The 20,901-nt window shown below is 44.6% G+C and overlaps 20 non-coding genes across 20 annotated transcripts; 14 read left to right on the forward strand and 6 right to left on the reverse strand.

Annotated features, from left to right (window-relative positions):
- Nucleotides 1-557: 557 nt before the first annotated feature.
- TRNAT-UGU (transfer RNA threonine (anticodon UGU)) lies at nucleotides 558-629 on the forward strand. The gene has a single exon. It is a non-coding gene; the product is annotated as a tRNA-Thr (tRNA).
- A 1,168-nt stretch (nucleotides 630-1,797) lies between these two features.
- On the reverse strand, nucleotides 1,798-1,892 carry TRNAI-UAU (transfer RNA isoleucine (anticodon UAU)). The gene is made up of 2 exons: nucleotides 1,855-1,892; nucleotides 1,798-1,833 (listed from the first exon to the last, which is right to left on the reverse strand). It is a non-coding gene; the product is annotated as a tRNA-Ile (tRNA).
- A 292-nt stretch (nucleotides 1,893-2,184) lies between these two features.
- Nucleotides 2,185-2,266, forward strand: TRNAS-GCU (transfer RNA serine (anticodon GCU)). Its single transcript has one exon. It is a non-coding gene; the product is annotated as a tRNA-Ser (tRNA).
- Nucleotides 2,267-3,382: 1,116 nt separating this feature from the next.
- TRNAT-UGU (transfer RNA threonine (anticodon UGU)) lies at nucleotides 3,383-3,454 on the forward strand. Its single transcript has one exon. It is a non-coding gene; the product is annotated as a tRNA-Thr (tRNA).
- Nucleotides 3,455-4,623: 1,169 nt separating this feature from the next.
- On the reverse strand, nucleotides 4,624-4,718 carry TRNAI-UAU (transfer RNA isoleucine (anticodon UAU)). The gene is made up of 2 exons: nucleotides 4,681-4,718; nucleotides 4,624-4,659 (listed from the first exon to the last, which is right to left on the reverse strand). It is a non-coding gene; the product is annotated as a tRNA-Ile (tRNA).
- A 292-nt stretch (nucleotides 4,719-5,010) lies between these two features.
- Nucleotides 5,011-5,092, forward strand: TRNAS-GCU (transfer RNA serine (anticodon GCU)). The gene has a single exon. It is a non-coding gene; the product is annotated as a tRNA-Ser (tRNA).
- Nucleotides 5,093-6,208: 1,116 nt separating this feature from the next.
- Nucleotides 6,209-6,280, forward strand: TRNAT-UGU (transfer RNA threonine (anticodon UGU)). The gene has a single exon. It is a non-coding gene; the product is annotated as a tRNA-Thr (tRNA).
- Nucleotides 6,281-7,449: 1,169 nt separating this feature from the next.
- Nucleotides 7,450-7,544, reverse strand: TRNAI-UAU (transfer RNA isoleucine (anticodon UAU)). The gene is made up of 2 exons: nucleotides 7,507-7,544; nucleotides 7,450-7,485 (listed from the first exon to the last, which is right to left on the reverse strand). It is a non-coding gene; the product is annotated as a tRNA-Ile (tRNA).
- Nucleotides 7,545-7,837: 293 nt separating this feature from the next.
- On the forward strand, nucleotides 7,838-7,919 carry TRNAS-GCU (transfer RNA serine (anticodon GCU)). Its single transcript has one exon. It is a non-coding gene; the product is annotated as a tRNA-Ser (tRNA).
- A 1,116-nt stretch (nucleotides 7,920-9,035) lies between these two features.
- On the forward strand, nucleotides 9,036-9,107 carry TRNAT-UGU (transfer RNA threonine (anticodon UGU)). The gene has a single exon. It is a non-coding gene; the product is annotated as a tRNA-Thr (tRNA).
- A 1,169-nt stretch (nucleotides 9,108-10,276) lies between these two features.
- On the reverse strand, nucleotides 10,277-10,371 carry TRNAI-UAU (transfer RNA isoleucine (anticodon UAU)). Its single transcript has 2 exons — nucleotides 10,334-10,371; nucleotides 10,277-10,312 (listed from the first exon to the last, which is right to left on the reverse strand). It is a non-coding gene; the product is annotated as a tRNA-Ile (tRNA).
- A 292-nt stretch (nucleotides 10,372-10,663) lies between these two features.
- On the forward strand, nucleotides 10,664-10,745 carry TRNAS-GCU (transfer RNA serine (anticodon GCU)). The gene has a single exon. It is a non-coding gene; the product is annotated as a tRNA-Ser (tRNA).
- Nucleotides 10,746-12,549: 1,804 nt separating this feature from the next.
- TRNAT-UGU (transfer RNA threonine (anticodon UGU)) lies at nucleotides 12,550-12,621 on the forward strand. The gene has a single exon. It is a non-coding gene; the product is annotated as a tRNA-Thr (tRNA).
- Nucleotides 12,622-14,163: 1,542 nt separating this feature from the next.
- On the forward strand, nucleotides 14,164-14,245 carry TRNAS-GCU (transfer RNA serine (anticodon GCU)). The gene has a single exon. It is a non-coding gene; the product is annotated as a tRNA-Ser (tRNA).
- Nucleotides 14,246-15,360: 1,115 nt separating this feature from the next.
- Nucleotides 15,361-15,432, forward strand: TRNAT-UGU (transfer RNA threonine (anticodon UGU)). Its single transcript has one exon. It is a non-coding gene; the product is annotated as a tRNA-Thr (tRNA).
- A 1,169-nt stretch (nucleotides 15,433-16,601) lies between these two features.
- Nucleotides 16,602-16,696, reverse strand: TRNAI-UAU (transfer RNA isoleucine (anticodon UAU)). The gene is made up of 2 exons: nucleotides 16,659-16,696; nucleotides 16,602-16,637 (listed from the first exon to the last, which is right to left on the reverse strand). It is a non-coding gene; the product is annotated as a tRNA-Ile (tRNA).
- A 292-nt stretch (nucleotides 16,697-16,988) lies between these two features.
- TRNAS-GCU (transfer RNA serine (anticodon GCU)) lies at nucleotides 16,989-17,070 on the forward strand. The gene has a single exon. It is a non-coding gene; the product is annotated as a tRNA-Ser (tRNA).
- Nucleotides 17,071-18,186: 1,116 nt separating this feature from the next.
- Nucleotides 18,187-18,258, forward strand: TRNAT-UGU (transfer RNA threonine (anticodon UGU)). The gene has a single exon. It is a non-coding gene; the product is annotated as a tRNA-Thr (tRNA).
- A 1,169-nt stretch (nucleotides 18,259-19,427) lies between these two features.
- On the reverse strand, nucleotides 19,428-19,522 carry TRNAI-UAU (transfer RNA isoleucine (anticodon UAU)). Its single transcript has 2 exons — nucleotides 19,485-19,522; nucleotides 19,428-19,463 (listed from the first exon to the last, which is right to left on the reverse strand). It is a non-coding gene; the product is annotated as a tRNA-Ile (tRNA).
- Nucleotides 19,523-19,814: 292 nt separating this feature from the next.
- Nucleotides 19,815-19,896, forward strand: TRNAS-GCU (transfer RNA serine (anticodon GCU)). The gene has a single exon. It is a non-coding gene; the product is annotated as a tRNA-Ser (tRNA).
- The last annotated feature ends 1,005 nt before the right edge of the window (nucleotides 19,897-20,901 follow it).

A 20,901-nucleotide genomic window follows, 5' to 3' on the forward strand; every position in this document is an offset into this window, starting at 1 on the left:
TTAGTTGCTTAAATAATGTATGTAGGGGAGGGCGGGAGGGAGGCGGGTGGCGGCCGAATCGGCTACGCACACGGAGTGGGCGTAGTGTTGCCGGCTACGCTGTCTACGCAAAATGCGTAGAAGGCAACACTACGCCTACTCCGTGGGCGTAGCCGATTCGGACGCCCAGGGTTACTTCTAACCAGTTTGGATAGATAGACTGATAAGAAAGCAGCTCTTACTCCTAAAGTTTCAGCCATCTCAAGTGTATGACTGTTGACATATGTCTGCCCCACAGAGACAGATCACTTCTAATAAGTGAGTTCTCTATCTGTCACTGATTGTGGACATACTAACTAGAGCTATCAGTATGGTCATAAATGTGAATACTCTTATGTTCTCAAATCAAAATGGAGTTTTTCCTACTTCCAAGAAAAGTGTCTTAAGCATGCTCTTCAATTTGTGCACGCATGTAGACATTCAAATGCAACTGCATTTCCATACAGAGTCTCAAAATCATAGATATCTTCATACCGCAGTAAGAATACATGAAGCGATTTACATACTGCAGGCAGGCTGGCCTTGTAGCTCAGTGGCAGAGCACTGGTCTTGTAAACCAGGGGTCATGAGTTCAAGCCTCATCAGGGCCTTTTTATATGTGAGTTTCTGTATGTTGTTTCCAAGTCATTCTTTCTAGGAGTCACACCTTGTCTTAAGTTTGCTTATGACAAGCTTCCCTTTCCTGCTTTCATCGTATCAAGAAGACTTCATGAAAACCATTGAACCATAAACTATCGCCTCACCCCTTCCGATCGCCTGACGAACGCCTGACAAACGCCATTTTCACCCCGCCGGGCAAGCCCTGCCGGGCAAAGCCAAATAAGCCATGCATATTTGAAGTTCCTTTGAAAGTCAGAGCGAGGACTATGACCTCTGTTCCGACTGAGTCTGCATCCACAGAAAGGATGAAATAAGGATCTAGAAATTTCACCAAGGAGATGTGAACTTCATCCCCCTTAAAATACTTTTCCTCCCAGATGCCCCGGCTCTTAGTCAAATGAGGTTAATCTTCAAAACCCCACCCCCACTAACCATAAATATCCGACTCTCCTGCTGTCCATTCAAATGATACAAGGTATCTTGTACATAGAGAGAATGTGAGAAAAAGCAGAATCGCTTCATAGATTTGGTGACCTTGGATGGGTGGGCTGGATAAAGAAGTGAACCTGATTTCGGGAAAAGGAGTATCGTGATGGGGATGAGGAAAAGAGAACATGGACCACATTCACAAGTTAGAGAAATAAATATATTAGGTTGAATGGTTTTAAAAAGTTAACTTTGAGCATGAATTGTTTTTTTAAACTGCAAAGAATAAAAAAAATCAATGTGGGATTGGAGGCACAATCTGAGCAGAAAGCACCATAAGCTGCTATGGTGCAACTCTTATGTTGACTAGAAACATTAATATGATGACGCTCTTCTTTTGATATGTCTTTCAGTTAAATTTTACTGTAAGTAGCTGATACAGCACTGTTTGCAGCTCCTCAGTATATGGTTATCCCGTGACAACAATGTTTTCATCATATTTATTATTCTACAAATGTATTTTTAAATGCACTGATGTGGTGTTTGCATGCTATGCAAGACGGCACATCATGGAATGTTTATAAGGAGCATCGAATAGGATTGTGATATTTGCACCTGGAAGAGTCGGACACGCAGATCCTGAAAAGAAGTAAAAACTCTCTAGCAAGGGCCGTCTTTCCCCTGAGTTTAATCTTTAGTTTTAGTGAAATGGTTTATGAAAAACCAGTAAGCTGCTCCAGGTGAGGCTCGAACTCACAACCTCGGCATGCCTCAATGCAAGTACTGCTGTATAAGTACCGCGCGCTAACCGATTGCGCCACTGGAGCTCACTGTTCTCATATCTCCCCAGTTGAGCCATCTAGAGCTGACCAAGTAGATACTGGTACTGCTCCCTTATTCACTGTGCAAGATCGACTCACATGCTAGCATGTTATCATGACTATTAAAAACTACAGTCCTAATGGAACAGATTTGATAATTCTGCTATATCATGTGCTCTGTCTATTGAACACCACATATATTTGCCAGTTCTGACACAGTCTAGGAGAAACTTATGATTATTTGTAATTAGCACATCGTAAGAATTTCCTAAAAAATGAAACATAGTCACCTAAGGCAGACGAGGTGGCCGAGTGGTTAAGGCGATGGACTGCTAATCCATTGTGCTCTGCACGCGTGGGTTCGAATCCCACCTTCGTCGGAACGCCATCAGACACTCTTTTGAAGGTGGGCATGTCTCGTAGTACAATTACACTCTCTTTCAAGACACAGCCATAATCCACTAGAAGGGCCCAACTGACTATTCCATTTTGGCAATTATGTCAAATTAAGGGAAGTGTTTTGTGCTTAATTGAAATTAGATCTTTCATGAAGTGTCCAGAGGATTGCCTTTCCCTCACTCCTGGCCTTCTAACTAACCCTGGTCGTAGTGGGCGTAGTGGGGCTCCGCGGAGCTACGCGGAGTGGGCGAGAAGCTACGCCCACTCCCGCACTCCGCGTAGCCCCACTACGCACCTCCCTCCCGCTCTCCCCTACATACATTATTTAAGCAACTACCCTTAATAAAACAATTTTAAAGCACTTACCGTGTCCGGGGCTCGTCCGGGGCTCCCTCTTAGAATAGCGTCGTCCTGGATACCAATGCGCATGCGCGGGAGGCCGCGCATGCGCATTGGTATCCAGGAAGGGACGCTATTCCAAGAGCGAGCCCCGGAAGAGCCCCGGACATGGTAAGTGCTTTAAAAATTGTTTTATTAAGCTTAGTTGCTTAAATAATGTATGTAGGGGAGGGCGGGAGGGAGGCGGGTGGCGGCCGAATCGGCTACGCACACGGAGTGGGCGTAGTGTTGCCGGCTACGCTGTCTACGCAAAATGCGTAGAAGGCAACACTACGCCTACTCCGTGGGCGTAGCCGATTCGGACGCCCAGGGTTACTTCTAACCAGTTTGGATAGATAGACTGATAAGAAAGCAGCTCTTACTCCTAAAGTTTCAGCCATCTCAAGTGTATGACTGTTGACATATGTCTGCCCCACAGAGACAGATCACTTCTAATAAGTGAGTTCTCTATCTGTCACTGATTGTGGACATACTAACTAGAGCTATCAGTATGGTCATAAATGTGAATACTCTTATGTTCTCAAATCAAAATGGAGTTTTTCCTACTTCCAAGAAAAGTGTCTTAAGCATGCTCTTCAATTTGTGCACGCATGTAGACATTCAAATGCAACTGCATTTCCATACAGAGTCTCAAAATCATAGATATCTTCATACCGCAGTAAGAATACATGAAGCGATTTACATACTGCAGGCAGGCTGGCCTTGTAGCTCAGTGGCAGAGCACTGGTCTTGTAAACCAGGGGTCATGAGTTCAAGCCTCATCAGGGCCTTTTTATATGTGAGTTTCTGTATGTTGTTTCCAAGTCATTCTTTCTAGGAGTCACACCTTGTCTTAAGTTTGCTTATTGACAAGCTTCCCTTTCCTGCTTTCATCGTATCAAGAAGACTTCATGAAAACCAGTGAACCATAAACTATTGCCTCACCCCTTCCGATCGCCTGACGAACGCCTGACAAACGCCATTCTCACCCCGCCGGGCAAGCCCTGCCGGGCAAAGCCAAATAAGCCATGCATATTTGAAGTTCCTTTGAAAGTCAGAGCGAGGACTATGACCTCTGTTCCGACTGAGTCTGCATCCACAGAAAGGATGAAATAAGGATCTAGAAATTTCACCAAGGAGATGTGAACTTCATCCCCCTTAAAATACTTTTCCTCCCAGATGCCCCGGCTCTTAGTCAAATGAGTTTAATCTTCAAAACCCCACCCCCACTAACCATAAATATCCGACTCTCCTGCTGTCCATTCAAATGATACAAGGTATCTTGTACATAGAGAGAATGTGAGAAAAAGCAGAATCGCTTCATAGATTTGGTGACCTTGGATGGGTGGGCTGGATAAAGAAGTGAACCTGATTTCGGGAAAAGGAGTATCGTGATGGGTATGAGGAAAAGAGAACATGGACCACATTCACAAGTTAGAGAAATAAATATATTAGGTTGAATGGTTTTAAAAAGTTAACTTTGAGCATGAATTGTTTTTTTAAACTGTAAAGAATAAAAAAAATCAATGTGGGATTGGAGGCACAATCTGAGCAGAAAGCACCATAAGCTGCTATGGTGCAACTCTTATGTTGACTAGAAACATTAATATGATGACGCTCTTCTTTTGATATGTCTTTCAGTTAAATTTTACTGTGAGTAGCTGATACAGCACTGTTTGCAGCTCCTCAGTATATGGTTATCCCGTGACAACAATGTTTTCATCATATTTATTATTCTACAAATGTATTTTTAAATGCACTGATGTGGTGTTTGCATGCTATGCAAGACGGCACATCATGGAATGTTTATAAGGAGCATCGAATAGGATTGTGATATTTGCACCTGGAAGAGTCGGACACGCAGATCCTGAAAAGAAGTAAAAACTCTCTAGCAAGGGCCGTCTTTCCCCTGAGTGTAATCTTTAGTTTTAGTGAAATGGTTTATGAAAAACCAGTAAGCTGCTCCAGGTGAGGCTCAAACTCACAACCTCGGCATGCCTCAATGCAAGTACTGCTGTATAAGTACCGCGCGCTAACCGATTGCGCCACTGGAGCTCACTGTTCTCATACCTCCCCAGTTGAGCCATCTAGAGCTGACCAAGTAGATACTGGTACTGCTCCCTTATTCACTGTGCAAGATCGACTCACATGCTAGCATGTTATCATGACTATTAAAAACTACAGTCCTAATGGAACAGATTTGATAATTCTGCTATATCATGTGCTCTGTCTATTGAACACCACATATATTTGCCAGTTCTGACACAGTCTAGGAGAAACTTATGATTATTTGTAATTAGCACATCGTAAGAATTTCCTAAAAAATGAAACATAGTCACCTAAGGCAGACGAGGTGGCCGAGTGGTTAAGGCGATGGACTGCTAATCCATTGTGCTCTGCACGCGTGGGTTCGAATCCCACCTTCGTCGGAACGCCATCAGACACTCTTTTGAAGGTGGGCATGTCTCGTAGTACAATTACACTCTCTTTCAAGACACAGCCATAATCCACTAGAAGGGCCCAACTGACTATTCCATTTTGGCAATTATGTCAAATTAAGGGAAGTGTTTTGTGCTTAATTGAAATTAGATCTTTCATGAAGTGTCCAGAGGATTGCCTTTCCCTCACTCCTGGCCTTCTAACTAACCCTGGTCGTAGTGGGCGTAGTGGGGCTCCGCGGAGCTACGCGGAGTGGGCGAGAAGCTACGCCCACTCCCGCACTCCGCGTAGCCCCACTACGCACCTCCCTCCCGCTCTCCCCTACATACATTATTTAAGCAACTACCCTTAATAAAACAATTTTAAAGCACTTACCGTGTCCGGGGCTCGTCCGGGGCTCCCTCTTAGAATAGCGTCGTCCTGGATACCAATGCGCATGCGCGGGAGGCCGCGCATGCGCATTGGTATCCAGGAAGGGACGCTATTCCAAGAGGGAGCCCCGGAAGAGCCCCGGACATGGTAAGTGCTTTAAAAATTGTTTTATTAAGGTTAGTTGCTTAAATAATGTATGTAGGGGAGGGCGTGAGGGAGGCGGGTGGCGGCCGAATCGGCTACGCACACGGAGTGGGCGTAGTGTTGCCGGCTACGCTGTCTACGCAAAATGCGTAGAAGGCAACACTACGCCTACTCCGTGGGCGTAGCCGATTCGGACGCCCAGGGTTACTTCTAACCAGTTTGGATAGATAGACTGATAAGAAAGCAGCTCTTACTCCTAAAGTTTCAGCCATCTCAAGTGTATGACTGTTGACATATGTCTGCCCCACAGAGACAGATCACTTCTAATAAGTGAGTTCTCTATCTGTCACTGATTGTGGACATACTAACTAGAGCTATCAGTATGGTCATAAATGTGAATACTCTTATGTTCTCAAATCAAAATGGAGTTTTTCCTACTTCCAAGAAAAGTGTCTTAAGCATGCTCTTCAATTTGTGCACGCATGTAGACATTCAAATGCAACTGCATTTCCATACAGAGTCTCAAAATCATAGATATCTTCATACCGCAGTAAGAATACATGAAGCGATTTACATACTGCAGGCAGGCTGGCCTTGTAGCTCAGTGGCAGAGCACTGGTCTTGTAAACCAGGGGTCATGAGTTCAAGCCTCATCAGGGCCTTTTTATATGTGAGTTTCTGTATGTTGTTTCCAAGTCATTCTTTCTAGGAGTCACACCTTGTCTTAAGTTTGCTTATTGACAAGCTTCCCTTTCCTGCTTTCATCGTATCAAGAAGACTTCATGAAAACCATTGAACCATAAACTATCGCCTCACCCCTTCCGATCGCCTGACGAACGCCTGACAAACGCCATTCTCACCCCGCCGGGCAAGCCCTGCCGGGCAAAGCCAAATAAGCCATGCATATTTGAAGTTCCTTTGAAAGTCAGAGCGAGGACTATGACCTCTGTTCCGACTGAGTCTGCATCCACAGAAAGGATGAAATAAGGATCTAGAAATTTCACCAAGGAGTTGTGAACTTCATCCCCCTTAAAATACTTTTCCTCCCAGATGCCCCGGCTCTTAGTCAAATGAGTTTAATCTTCAAAACCCCACCCCCACTAACCATAAATATCCGACTCTCCTGCTGTCCATTCAAATGATACAAGGTATCTTGTACATAGAGAGAATGTGAGAAAAAGCAGAATCGCTTCATAGATTTGGTGACCTTGGATGGGTGGGCTGGATAAAGAAGTGAACCTGATTTCGGGAAAAGGAGTATCGTGATGGGTATGAGGAAAAGAGAACATGGACCACATTCACAAGTTAGAGAAATAAATATATTAGGTTGAATGGTTTTAAAAAGTTAACTTTGAGCATGAATTGTTTTTTTAAACTGTAAAGAATATAAAAAATCAATGTGGGATTGGAGGCACAATCTGAGCAGAAAGCACCATAAGCTGCTATGGTGCAACTCTTATGTTGACTAGAAACATTAATATGATGACGCTCTTCTTTTGATATGTCTTTCAGTTAAATTTTACTGTGAGTAGCTGATACAGCACTGTTTGCAGCTCCTCAGTATATGGTTATCCCGTGACAACAATGTTTTCATCATATTTATTATTCTACAAATGTATTTTTAAATGCACTGATGTGGTGTGTGCATGCTATGCAAGACGGCACATCATGGAATGTTTATAAGGAGCATCGAATAGGATTGTGATATTTGCACCTGGAAGAGTCGGACACGCAGATCCTGAAAAGAAGTAAAAACTCTCTAGCAAGGGCCGTCTTTCCCCTGAGTTTAATCTTTAGTTTTAGTGAAATGGTTTATGAAAAACCAGTAAGCTGCTCCAGGTGAGGCTCGAACTCACAACCTCGGCATGCCTCAATGCAAGTACTGCTGTATAAGTACCGCGCGCTAACCGATTGCGCCACTGGAGCTCACTTGTTCTCATACCTCCCCAGTTGAGCCATCTAGAGCTGACCAAGTAGATACTGGTACTGCTCCCTTATTCACTGTGCAAGATCGACTCACATGCTAGCATGTTATCATGACTATTAAAAACTACAGTCCTAATGGAACAGATTTGATAATTCTGCTATATCATGTGCTCTGTCTATTGAACACCACATATATTTGCCAGTTCTGACACAGTCTAGGAGAAACTTATGATTATTTGTAATTAGCACATCGTAAGAATTTCCTAAAAAATGAAACATAGTCACCTAAGGCAGACGAGGTGGCCGAGTGGTTAAGGCGATGGACTGCTAATCCATTGTGCTCTGCACGCGTGGGTTCGAATCCCACCTTCGTCGGAACGCCATCAGACACTCTTTTGAAGGTGGGCATGTCTCGTAGTACAATTACACTCTCTTTCAAGACACAGCCATAATCCACTAGAAGGGCCCAACTGACTATTCCATTTTGGCAATTATGTCAAATTAAGGGAAGTGTTTTGTGCTTAATTGAAATTAGATCTTTCATGAAGTGTCCAGAGGATTGCCTTTCCCTCACTCCTGGCCTTCTAACTAACCCTGGTCGTAGTGGGCGTAGTGGGGCTCCGCGGAGCTACGCGGAGTGGGCGAGAAGCTACGCCCACTCCCGCACTCCGCGTAGCCCCACTACGCACCTCCCTCCCGCTCTCCCCTACATACATTATTTAAGCAACTACCCTTAATAAAACAATTTTAAAGCACTTACCGTGTCCGGGGCTCGTCCGGGGCTCCCTCTTAGAATAGCGTCGTCCTGGATACCAATGCGCATGCGCGGGAGGCCGCGCATGCGCATTGGTATCCAGGAAGGGACGCTATTCCAAGAGGGAGCCCCGGAAGAGCCCCGGACATGGTAAGTGCTTTAAAAATTGTTTTATTAAGGTTAGTTGCTTAAATAATGTATGTAGGGGAGGGCGGGAGGGAGGCGGGTGGCGGCCGAATCGGCTACGCACACGGAGTGGGCGTAGTGTTGCCGGCTACGCTGTCTACGCAAAATGCGTAGAAGGCAACACTACGCCTACTCCGTGGGCGTAGCCGATTCGGACGCCCAGGGTTACTTCTAACCAGTTTGGATAGATAGACTGATAAGAAAGCAGCTCTTACTCCTAAAGTTTCAGCCATCTCAAGTGTATGACTGTTGACATATGTCTGCCCCACAGAGACAGATCACTTCTAATAAGTGAGTTCTCTATCTGTCACTGATTGTGGACATACTAACTAGAGCTAGCAGTATGGTCATAAATGTGAATACTCTTATGTTCTCAAATCAAAATGGAGTTTTTCCTACTTCCAAGAAAAGTGTCTTAAGCATGCTCTTCAATTTGTGCACGCATGTAGACATTCAAATGCAACTGCATTTCCATACAGAGTCTCAAAATCATAGATATCTTCATACCGCAGTAAGAATACATGAAGCGATTTACATACTGCAGGCAGGCTGGCCTTGTAGCTCAGTGGCAGAGCACTGGTCTTGTAAACCAGGGGTCATGAGTTCAAGCCTCATCAGGGCCTTTTTATATGTGAGTTTCTGTATGTTGTTTCCAAGTCATTCTTTCTAGGAGTCACACCTTGTCTTAAGTTTGCTTATTGACAAGCTTCCCTTTCCTGCTTTCATCGTATCAAGAAGACTTCATGAAAACCATTAAACCATAAACTATCGCCTCACCCCTTCCGATCGCCTGACGAACGCCTGACAAACGCCATTCTCACCCCGCCGGGCAAGCCCTGCCGGGCAAAGCCAAATAAGCCATGCATATTTGAAGTTCCTTTGAAAGTCAGAGCGAGGACTATGACGTCTGTTCCGACTGAGTCTGCATCCACAGAAAGGATGAAATAAGGATCTAGAAATTTCACCAAGGAGATGTGAACTTCATCCCCCTTAAAATACTTTTCCTCCCAGATGCCCCGGCTCTTAGTCAAATGAGGTTAATCTTCAAAACCCCACCCCCACTAACCATAAATATCCGACTCTCCTGCTGTCCATTCAAATGATACAAGGTATCTTGTACATAGAGAGAATGTGAGAAAAAGCTGAATCGGTTCATAGATTTGGTGACCTTGGATGGGTGGGCTGGATAAAGAAGTGAACCTGATTTCGGGAAAAGGAGTATCGTGATGGGGATGAGGAAAAGAGAACATGGACCACATTCACAAGTTAGAGAAATAAATATATTAGGTTGAATGGTTTTAAAAAGTTAACTTTGAGCATGAATTGTTTTTTTAAACTGCCAAGAATAAAAAAAATCAATGTGGGATTGGAGGCACAATCTGAGCAGAAAGCACCATAAGCTGCTATGGTGCAACTCTTATGTTGACTAGAAACATTAATATGATGACGCTCTTCTTTTGATATGTCTTTCAGTTAAATTTTACTGTAAGTAGCTGATACAGCACTGTTTGCAGCTCCTCAGTATATGGTTATCCCGTGACAACAATGTTTTCATCATATTTATTATTCTACAAATGTATTTTTAAATGCACTGATGTGGTGTTTGCATGCTATGCAAGACGGCACATCATGGAATGTTTATAAGGAGCATCGAATAGGATTGTGATATTTGCACCTGGAAGAGTCGGACACGCAGATCCTGAAAAGAAGTAAAAACTCTCTAGCAAGGGCCGTCTTTCCCCTGAGTTTAATCTTTAGTTTTAGTGAAATGGTTTATGAAAAACCAGTAAGCTGCTCCAGGTGAGGCTCGTACTCACAACCTCGGCATGCCTCAATGCAAGTACTGCTGTATAAGTACCGCGCGCTAACCAATTGCGCCACTGGAGCTCACTGTTCTCATACCTCCCCAGTTGAGCCATCTAGACCTGACCAAGTAGATACTGGCACTGCTCCCTTATTCACTGTGCAAGATCGACTCACATGCTAGCATGTTATCATGACTATTAAAAACTACAGTCCTAATGGAACAGATTTGATAATTCTGCTATATCATGTGCTCTGTCTATTGAACACCACATATATTTGCCAGTTCTGACACAGTCTAGGAGAAACTTATGATTATTTGTAATTAGCACATCGTAAGAATTTCCTAAAAAATGAAACATAGTCACCTAAGGCAGACGAGGTGGCCGAGTGGTTAAGGCGATGGACTGCTAATCCATTGTGCTCTGCACACGTGGGTTCGAATCCCACCTTTGTCGGAACGCCATCAGACACTCTTTTGAAGGTGGGCATGTCTCGTAGTACAATTACACTCTCTTTCAAGACACAGCCATAATCCACTAGAAGGGCCCAACTGACTATTCCATTTTGGCAATTATGTCAAATTAAGGGAAGTGTTTTGTGCTTAATTGAAATTAGATCTTTCATGAAGTGTCCAGAGGATTGCCTTTCCCTCACTCCTGGCCTTCTAACTAACCCTGGTCGTAGTGGGCGTAGTGGGGCTCCGCGGAGCTACGCGGAGTGGGCGAGAAGCTACGCCCACTCCCGCACTCCGCGTAGCCCCACTACGCACCTCCCTCCCGCTCTCCCCTACATACATTATTTAAGCAACTACCCTTAATAAAACAATTTTAAAGCACTTACCGTGTCCGGGGCTCGTCCGGGGCTCCCTCTTAGAATAGCGGCGTCCTGGATACCAATGCGCATGCGCGGGAGGCCGCGCATGCGCATTGGTATCCAGGAAGGGACGCTATTCCAAGAGGGAGCCCCGGAAGAGCCCCGGACATGGTAAGTGCTTTAAAAATTGTTTTATTAAGGTTAGTTGCTTAAATAATGTATGTAGGGGAGGGCGGGAGGGAGGCGGGTGGCGGCCGAATCGGCTACGCACACGGAGTGGGCGTAGTGTTGCCGGCTACGCTGTCTACGCAAAATGCGTAGAAGGCAACACTACGCCTACAGACACTCTTTTGAAGGTGGGCATGTCTCGTAGTAAAATTACACTCTCTATCAAGACACAGCCATAATCCACTAGAAGGGCCCAACTGACTATTCCATTTTGGCAATTATGTCAAATTAAGGGAAGTGTTTTGTGCTTAATTGAAATTAGATCTTTCATGAAGTGTCCAGAGGATTGCCTTTCCCTCACTCCTGGCCTTCTAACTAACCCTGGTCGTAGTGGGCGTAGTGGGGCTCCGCGGAGCTACGCGGAGTGGGCGAGAAGCTACGCCCACTCCCGCACTCCGCGTAGCCCCACTACGCACCTCCCTCCCGCTCTCCCCTACATACATTATTTAAGCAACTACCCTTAATAAAACAATTTTAAAGCACTTACCGTGTCCGGGGCTCGTCCGGGGCTCCCTCTTGGAATAGCGTCGTCCTGGATACCAATGCGCATGCGCGGGAGGCCGCGCATGCGCATTGGTATCCAGGAAGGGACGCTATTCCAAGAGGGAGCCCCGGAAGAGCCCCGGACATGGTAAGTGCTTTAAAAATTGTTTTATTAAGGTTAGTTGCTTAAATAATGTATGTAGGGGAGGGCGGGAGGGAGGCGGGTGGCGGCCGAATCGGCTACGCACACGGAGTGGGCGTAGTGTTGCCGGCTACGCTGTCTACGCAAAATGCGTAGAAGGCAACACTACGCCTACTCCGTGGGCGTAGCCGATTCGGACGCCCAGGGTTACTTCTAACCAGTTTGGATAGATAGACTGATAAGAAAGCAGCTCTTACTCCTAAAGTTTCAGCCATCTCAAGTGTATGACTGTTGACATATGTCTGCCCCACAGAGACAGATCACTTCTAATAAGTGAGTTCTCTATCTGTCACTGATTGTGGACATACTAACTAGAGCTATCAGTATGGTCATAAATGTGAATACTCTTATGTTCTCAAATCAAAATGGAGTTTTTCCTACTTCCAAGAAAAGTGTCTTAAGCATGCTCTTCAATTTGTGCACGCATGTAGACATTCAAATGCAACTGCATTTCCATACAGAGTCTCAAAATCATAGATATCTTCATACCGCAGTAAGAATACATGAAGCGATTTACATACTGCAGGCAGGCTGGCCTTGTAGCTCAGTGGCAGAGCACTGGTCTTGTAAACCAGGGGTCATGAGTTCAAGCCTCATCAGGGCCTTTTTATATGTGAGTTTCTGTATGTTGTTTCCAAGTCATTCTTTCTAGGAGTCACACCTTGTCTTAAGTTTGCTTATTGACAAGCTTCCCTTTCCTGCTTTCATCGTATCAAGAAGACTTCATGAAAACCATTGAACCATAAACTATCGCCTCACCCCTTCCGATCGCCTGACGAACGCCTGACAAACGCCATTCTCACCCCGCCGGGCAAAGCCAAATAAGCCATGCATATTTGAAGTTCCTTTGAAAGTCAGAGCGAGGACTATGACCTCTGTTCCGACTGAGTCTGCATCCACAGAAAGGATGAAATAAGGATCTAGAAATTTCACCAAGGAGATGTGAACTTCATCCCCCTTAAAATACTTTTCCTCCCAGATGCCCCGGCTCTTAGTCAAATGAGGTTAATCTTCAAAACCCCACCCCCACTAACCATAAATATCCGACTCTCCTGCTGTCCATTCAAATGATACAAGGTATCTTGTACATAGAGAGAATGTGAGAAAAAGCTGAATCGGTTCATAGATTTGGTGACCTTGGATGGGTGGGCTGGATAAAGAAGTGAACCTGATTTCGGGAAAAGGAGTATCGTGATGGGGATGAGGAAAAGAGAACATGGACCACATTCACAAGTTAGAGAAATAAATATATTAGGTTGAATGGTTTTAAAAAGTTAACTTTGAGCATGAATTGTTTTTTTAAACTGCAAAGAATAAAAAAAATCAATGTGGGATTGGAGGCACAATCTGAGCAGAAAGCACCATAAGCTGCTATGGTGCAACTCTTATGTTGACTAGAAACATTAATATGATGACGCTCTTCTTTTGATATGTCTTTCAGTTAAATTTTACTGTAAGTAGCTGATACAGCACTGTTTGCAGCTCCTCAGTATATGGTTATCCCGTGACAACAATGTTTTCATCATATTTATTATTCTACAAATGTATTTTTAAATGCACTGATGTGGTGTTTGCATGCTATGCAAGACGGCACATCATGGAATGTTTATAAGGAGCATCGAATAGGATTGTGATATTTGCACCTGGAAGAGTCGGACACGCAGATCCTGAAAAGAAGTAAAAACTCTCTAGCAAGGGCCGTCTTTCCCCTGAGTTTAATCTTTAGTTTTAGTGAAATGGTTTATGAAAAACCAGTAAGCTGCTCCAGGTGAGGCTCGAACTCACAACCTCGGCACGCCTCAATGCAAGTACTGCTGTATAAGCACCGCGCGCTAACCGATTGCCCCACTGGAGCTCACTGTTCTCATATCTCCCCAGTTGAGCCATCTAGAGCTGACCAAGTAGATACTGGCACTGCTCCCTTATTCACTGTGCAAGATCGACTCACATGCTAGCATGTTATCATGACTATTAAAAACTACAGTCCTAATGGAACAGATTTGATAATTCTGCTATATCATGTGCTCTGTCTATTGAACACCACATATATTTGCCAGTTCTGACACAGTCTAGGAGAAACTTATGATTATTTGTAATTAGCACATCGTAAGAATTTCCTAAAAAATGAAACATAGTCACCTAAGGCAGACGAGGTGGCCGAGTGGTTAAGGCGTTGGACTGCTAATCCATTGTGCTCTGCACACGTGGGTACGAATCCGACCTTTGTCGGAACGCCATCAGACACTCTTTTGAAGGTGGGCATGTCTCGTAGTACAATTACACTCTCTTTCAAGACACAGCCATAATCCACTAGAAGGGCCCAACTGACTATTCCATTTTGGCAATTATGTCAAATTAAGGGAAGTGTTTTGTGCTTAATTGAAATTAGATCTTTCATGAAGTGTCCAGAGGATTGCCTTTCCCTCACTCTTGGCCTTCTAACTAACCCTGGTCGTAGTGGGCGTAGTGGGACTCCGCGGAGCTACGCGGAGTGGGCGAGAAGCTACGCCCACTCCCGCACTCCGCGTAGCCCCACTACGCACCTCCCTCCCGCTCTCCCCTACATACATTATTTAAGCAACTACCCTTAATAAAACAATTTTAAAGCACTTACCGTGTCCGGGGCTCGTCCGGGGCTCCCTCTTGGAATAGCGTCGTCCTGGATACCAATGCCCATGCGCGGGAGGCCGCGCATGCGCATTGGTATCCAGGAAGGGACGCTATTCCAAGAGGGAGCCCCGGAAGAGCCCCGGACATGGTAAGTGCTTTAAAAATTGTTTTATTAAGGTTAGTTGCTTAAATAATGTATGTAGGGGAGGGCGGGAGGGAGACGGGTGGCGGCCGAATCGGCTACGCACACGGAGTGGGCGTAGTGTTGCCGGCTACGCTGTCTACGCAAAATGCGTAGAAGGCAACACTACGCCTACTCCGTGGGCGTAGCCGATTCGGACGCCCAGGGTTACTTCTAACCAGTTTGGATAGATAGACTGATAAGAAAGCAGCTCTTACTCCTAAAGTTTCAGCCATCTCAAGTGTATGACTTTGACATATGTCTGCCCCACAGAGACAGATCACTTCTAATAAGTGAGTTCTCTATCTGTCACTGATTGTGGACATACTAACTAGAGCTATCAGTATGGTCATAAATGTGAATACTCTTATGTTCTCAAATCAAAATGGAGTTTTTCCTACTTCCAAGAAAAGTGTCTTAAGCATGCTCTTCAATTTGTGCACGCATGTAGAAATTCAAATGCAACTGCATTTCCATACAGAGTCTCAAAATCATAGATATCTTCATACCGCAGTAAGAATACATGAAGCGATTTACATACTGCAGGCAGGATGGCCTTGTAGCTCAGTGGCAGAGCACTGGTCTTGTAAACCAGGGGTCATGAGTTCAAGCCTCATCAGGGCCTTTTTATATGTGAGTTTCTGTATGTTGTTTCCAAGTCATTCTTTCTAGGAGTCACACCTTGTCTTAAGTTTGCTTATTTACAAGCTTCCCTTTCCTGCTTTCATCGTATCAAGAAGACTTCATGAAAACCATTGAACCATAAACTATCGCCTCACCCCTTCCGATCGCCTGACGAACGCCTGACAAACGCCATTCTCACCCCGCCGGGCAAGCCCTGCCGGGCAAAGCCAAATAAGCCATGCATATTTGAAGTTCCTTTGAAAGTCAGAGCGAGGACTATGACCTCTGTTCCGACTGAGTCTGCATCCACAGAAAGGATGAAATAAGGATCTAGAAATTTCACCAAGGAGATGTGAACTTCATCCCCCTTAAAATACTTTTCCTCCCAGATGCCCCGGCTCTTAGTCAAATGAGGTTAATCTTCAAAACCCCACCCCCACTAACCATAAATATCCGACTCTCGTGCTGGCCATTCAAATGATACAAGGTATCTTGTACATTGAGAGAATGTGAGAAAAAGCAGAATCGCTTCATAGATTTGGTGACCTTGGATGGGTGGGCTGGATAAAGAAGTGAACCTGATTTCGGGAAAAGGAGTATCGTGATGAGGATGAGGAAAAGAGAACATGGACCACATTCACAAGTTAGAGAAATAAATATATTAGGTTGAATGGTTTTAAAAAGTTAACTTTGAGCATGAATTGTTTTTTTAAACTGCAAAGAATAAAAAAAATCAATGTGGGATTGGAGGCACAATCTGAGCAGAAAGCACCATAAGCTGCTATGGTGCAACTCTTATGTTGACTAGAAACATTAATATGATGACGCTCTTCTTTTGATATGTCTTTCAGTTTAATTTTACTGTAAGTAGCTGATACAGCACTGTTTGCAGCTCCTCAGTATATGGTTATCCCGTGACAACAATGTTTTCATCATATTTATTAATCTACAAATGTATTTTTAAATGCACTGATGTGGTGTTTGCATGCTATGCAAGACGGCACATCATGGAATGTTTATAAGGAGCATCGAATAGGATTGTGATATTTGCACCTGGAAGAGTCGGACACGCAGATCCTGAAAAGAAGTAAAAACGCTCTAGCAAGGGCCGTCTTTCCCCTGAGTTTAATCTTTAGTTTTAGTGAAATGGTTTATGAAAAACCTGTAAGCTGCTCCAGGTGAGGCTCGAACTCACAACCTCGGCATGCCTCAATGCAAGTACTGCTGTATAAGTACCGCGCGCTAACCGATTGCGCCACTGGAGCTCACTGTTCTCATACCTCCCCCGTTGAGCCATCTAGAGCTGACCAAGTAGATACTGGCACTGCTCCCTTATTCACTGTGCAAGATCGACTCACATGCTAGCATGTTATCATGACTATTAAAAACTACAGTCCTAATGGAACAGATTTGATAATTCTGCTATATCATGTGCTCTGTCTATTGAACACCACATATATTTGCCAGTTCTGACACAGTCTAGGAGAAACTTATGATTATTTGTAATTAGCACATCGTAAGAATTTCCTAAAAAATGAAACACAGTCACCTAAGGCAGACGAGGTGGCCGAGTGGTTAAGGCGATGGACTGCTAATCCATTGTGCTCTGCACGCGTGGGTTCGAATCCCACCTTCATCGGAACGCCATCAGACACTCTTTTGAAGGTGGGCATGTCTCGTAGTACAATTACACTCTCTTTCAAGACACAGCCATAATCCACTAGAAGGGCCCAACTGACTATTCCATTTTGGCAATTATGTCAAATTAAGGGAAGTGTTTTGTGCTTAATTGAAATTAGATCTTTCATGAAGTGTCCAGAGGATTGCCTTTCCCTCACTCTTGGCCTTCTAACTAACCCTGGTCGTAGTGGGCGTAGTGGGACTCCGCGGAGCTACGCGGAGTGGGCGAGAAGCTACGCCCACTCCCGCACTCCGCGTAGCCCCACTACGCACCTCCCTCCCGCTCTCCCCTACATACATTATTTAAGCAACTACCCTTAATAAAACAATTTTAAAGCACTTACCGTGTCCGGGGCTCGTCCGGGGCTCCCTCTTGGAATAGCGTCGTCCTGGATACCAATGCCCATGCGCGGGAGGCCGCGCATGCGCATTGGTATCCAGGAAGGGACGCTATTCCAAGAGGGAGCCCCGGAAGAGCCCCGGACATGGTAAGTGCTTTAAAAATTGTTTTATTAAGGTTAGTTGCTTAAATAATGTATGTAGGGGAGGGCGGGAGGGAGACGGGTGGCGGCCGAATCGGCTACGCACACGGAGTGGGCGTAGTGTTGCCGGCTACGCTGTCTACGCAAAATGCGTAGAAGGCAACACTACGCCTACTCCGTGGGCGTAGCCGATTCGGACGCCCAGGGTTACTTCTAACCAGTTTGGATAGATAGACTGATAAGAAAGCAGCTCTTACTCCTAAAGTTTCAGCCATCTCAAGTGTATGACTGTTGACATATGTCTGCCCCACAGAGACAGATCACTTCTAATAAGTGAGTTCTCTATCTGTCACTGATTGTGGACATACTAACTAGAGCTATCAGTATGGTCATAAATGTGAATACTCTTATGTTCTCAAATAAAAATGGAGTTTTTCCTACTTCCAAGAAAAGTGTCTTAAGCATGCTCTTCAATTTGTGCACGCATGTAGACATTCAAATGCAACTGCATTTCCATACAGAGTCTCAAAATCATAGATATCTTCATACCGCAGTAAGAATACATGAAGCGATTTACATACTGCAGGCAGGCTGGCCTTGTAGCTCAGTGGCAGAGCACTGGTCTTGTAAACCAGTGGTCATGAGTTCAAGCCTCATCAGGGCCTTTTTATATGTGAGTTTCTGTATGTTGTTTCCAAGTCATTCTTTCTAGGAGTCACACCTTGTCTTAAGTTTGCTTATTGACAAGCTTCCCTTTCCTGCTTTCATCGTATCAAGAAGACTTCATGAAAACCATTGAACCATAAACTATCGCCTCACCCCTTCCGATCGCCTGACGAACGCCTGACAAACGCCATTCTCACCCCGCCGGGCAAGCCCTGCTGGGCAAAGCCAAATAAGCCATGCATATTTGAAGTTCCTTTGAAAGTCAGAGCGAGGACTATGACCTCTGTTCCGACTGAGTCTGCATCCACAGAAAGGATGAAATAAGGATCTAGAAATTTCACCAAGGAGATGTGAACTTCATCCCCCTTAAAATACTTTTCCTCCCAGATGCCCCGGCTCTTAGTCAAATGAGGTTAATCTTCAAAACCCCACCCCCACTAACCATAAATATCCGACTCTCCTGCTGTCCATTCAAATGATACAAGGTATCTTGTACATAGAGAGAATGTGAGAAAAAGCAGAATCGCTTCATAGATTTGGTGACCTTGGATGGGTGGGCTGGATAAAGAAGTGAACCTGATTTCGGGAAAAGGAGTATCGTGATGGGGATGAGGAAAAGAGAACATGGACCACATTCACAAGTTAGAGAAATAAATATATTAGGTTGAATGGTTTTAAAAAGTTAACTTTGAGCATGAATTGTTTTTTTAAACTGCAAAGAATAAAAAAAATCAATGTGGGATTGGAGGCACAATCTGAGCAGAAAGCACCATAAGCTGCTATGGTGCAACTCTTATGTTGACTAGAAACATTAATATGATGACGCTCTTCTTTTGATATGTCTTTCAGTTAAATTTTACTGTAAGTAGCTGATACAGCACTGTTTGCAGCTCCTCAGTATATGGTTATCCAGTGACAACAATGTTTTCATCATATTTATTATTCTACAAATGTATTTTTAAATGCACTGATGTGGTGTTTGCATGCTATGCAAGACGGCACATCATGGAATGTTTATAAGGAGCATCGAATAGGATTGTGATATTTGCACCTGGAAGAGTCGGACACGCAGATCCTGAAAAGAAGTAAAAACTCTCTAGCAAGGGCCGTCTTTCCCCTGAGTTTAATCTTTAGTTTTAGTGAAATGGTTTATGAAAAACCAGTAAGCTGCTCCAGGTGAGGCTCGAACTCACAACCTCGGCACGCCTCAATGCAAGTACTGCTGTATAAGCACCGCGCGCTAACCGATTGCGCCACTGGAGCTCACTGTTCTCATATCTCCCCAGTTGAGCCATCTAGAGCTGACCAAGTAGATACTGGCACTGCTCCCTTATTCACTGTGCAAGATCGACTCACATGCTAGCATGTTATCATGACTATTAAAAACTACAGTCCTAATGGAACAGATTTGATAATTCTGCTATATCATGTGCTCTGTCTATTGAACACCACATATATTTGCCAGTTCTGACACAGTCTAGGAGAAACTTATGATTATTTGTAATTAGCACATCGTAAGAATTTCCTAAAAAATGAAACATAGTCACCTAAGGCAGACGAGGTGGCCGAGTGGTTAAGGCGATGGACTGCTAATCCATTGTGCTCTGCACACATGGGTTCAAATCCCACCTTTGTCGGAACGCCATCAGACACTCTTTTGAAGGTGGGCATGTCTCGTAGTACAATTACACTCTCTTTCAAGACACAGCCATAATCCACTAGAAGGGCCCAACTGACTATTCCATTTTGGCAATTATGTCAAATTAAGGGAAGTGTTTTGTGCTTAATTGAAATTAGATCTTTCATGAAGTGTCCAGAGGATTGCCTTTCCCTCACTCTTGGCCTTCTAACTAACCCTGGTCGTAGTGGACGTAGTGGGACTCCGCGGAGCTACGCGGAGTGGGCGAGAAGCTACGCCCACTCCCGCACTCCGCGTAGCCCCACTACGCACCTCCCTCCCGCTCTCCCCTACATACATTATTTAAGCAACTACCCTTAATAAAACAATTTTAAAGCACTTACCGTGTCCGGGGCTCGTCCGGGGCTCCCTCTTGGAATAGCGTCGTCCTGGATACCAATGCCCATGCGCGGGAGGCCGCGCATGCGCATTGGTATCCAGGAAGGGACGCTATTCCAAGAGGGAGCCCCGGAAGAGCCCCGGACATGGTAAGTGCTTTAAAAATTGTTTTATTAAGGTTAGTTGCTTAAATAATGTATGTAGGGGAGGGCAGGAGGGAGGCGGGTGGCGGCCGAATCGGCTACGCACACGGAGTGGGCGTAGTGTTGCCGGTTACGCTGTCTACGCAAAATGCGTAGAAGGCAACACTACGCCTACTCCGTGGGCGTAGCCGATTCGGACGCCCAGGGTTACTTCTAACCAGTTTGGATAGATAGACTGATAAGAAAGCAGCTCTTACTCCTAAAGTTTCAGCCATCTCAAGTGTATGACTGTTGACATATGTCTGCCCCACAGAGACAGATCACTTCTAATAAGTGAGTTCTCTATCTGTCACTGATTGTGGACATACTAACTAGAGCTATCAGTATGGTCATAAATGTGAATACTCTTATGTTCTCAAATCAAAATGGAGTTTTTCCTACTTCCAAGAAAAGTGTCTTAAGCATGCTCTTCAATTTGTGCA

The sequence above is a fragment of the Lissotriton helveticus genome, chromosome 5_1 (assembly GCF_964261635.1).
Source record: "Lissotriton helveticus chromosome 5_1, aLisHel1.1, whole genome shotgun sequence".
Taxonomy (NCBI): domain Eukaryota; kingdom Metazoa; phylum Chordata; class Amphibia; order Caudata; family Salamandridae; genus Lissotriton; species Lissotriton helveticus.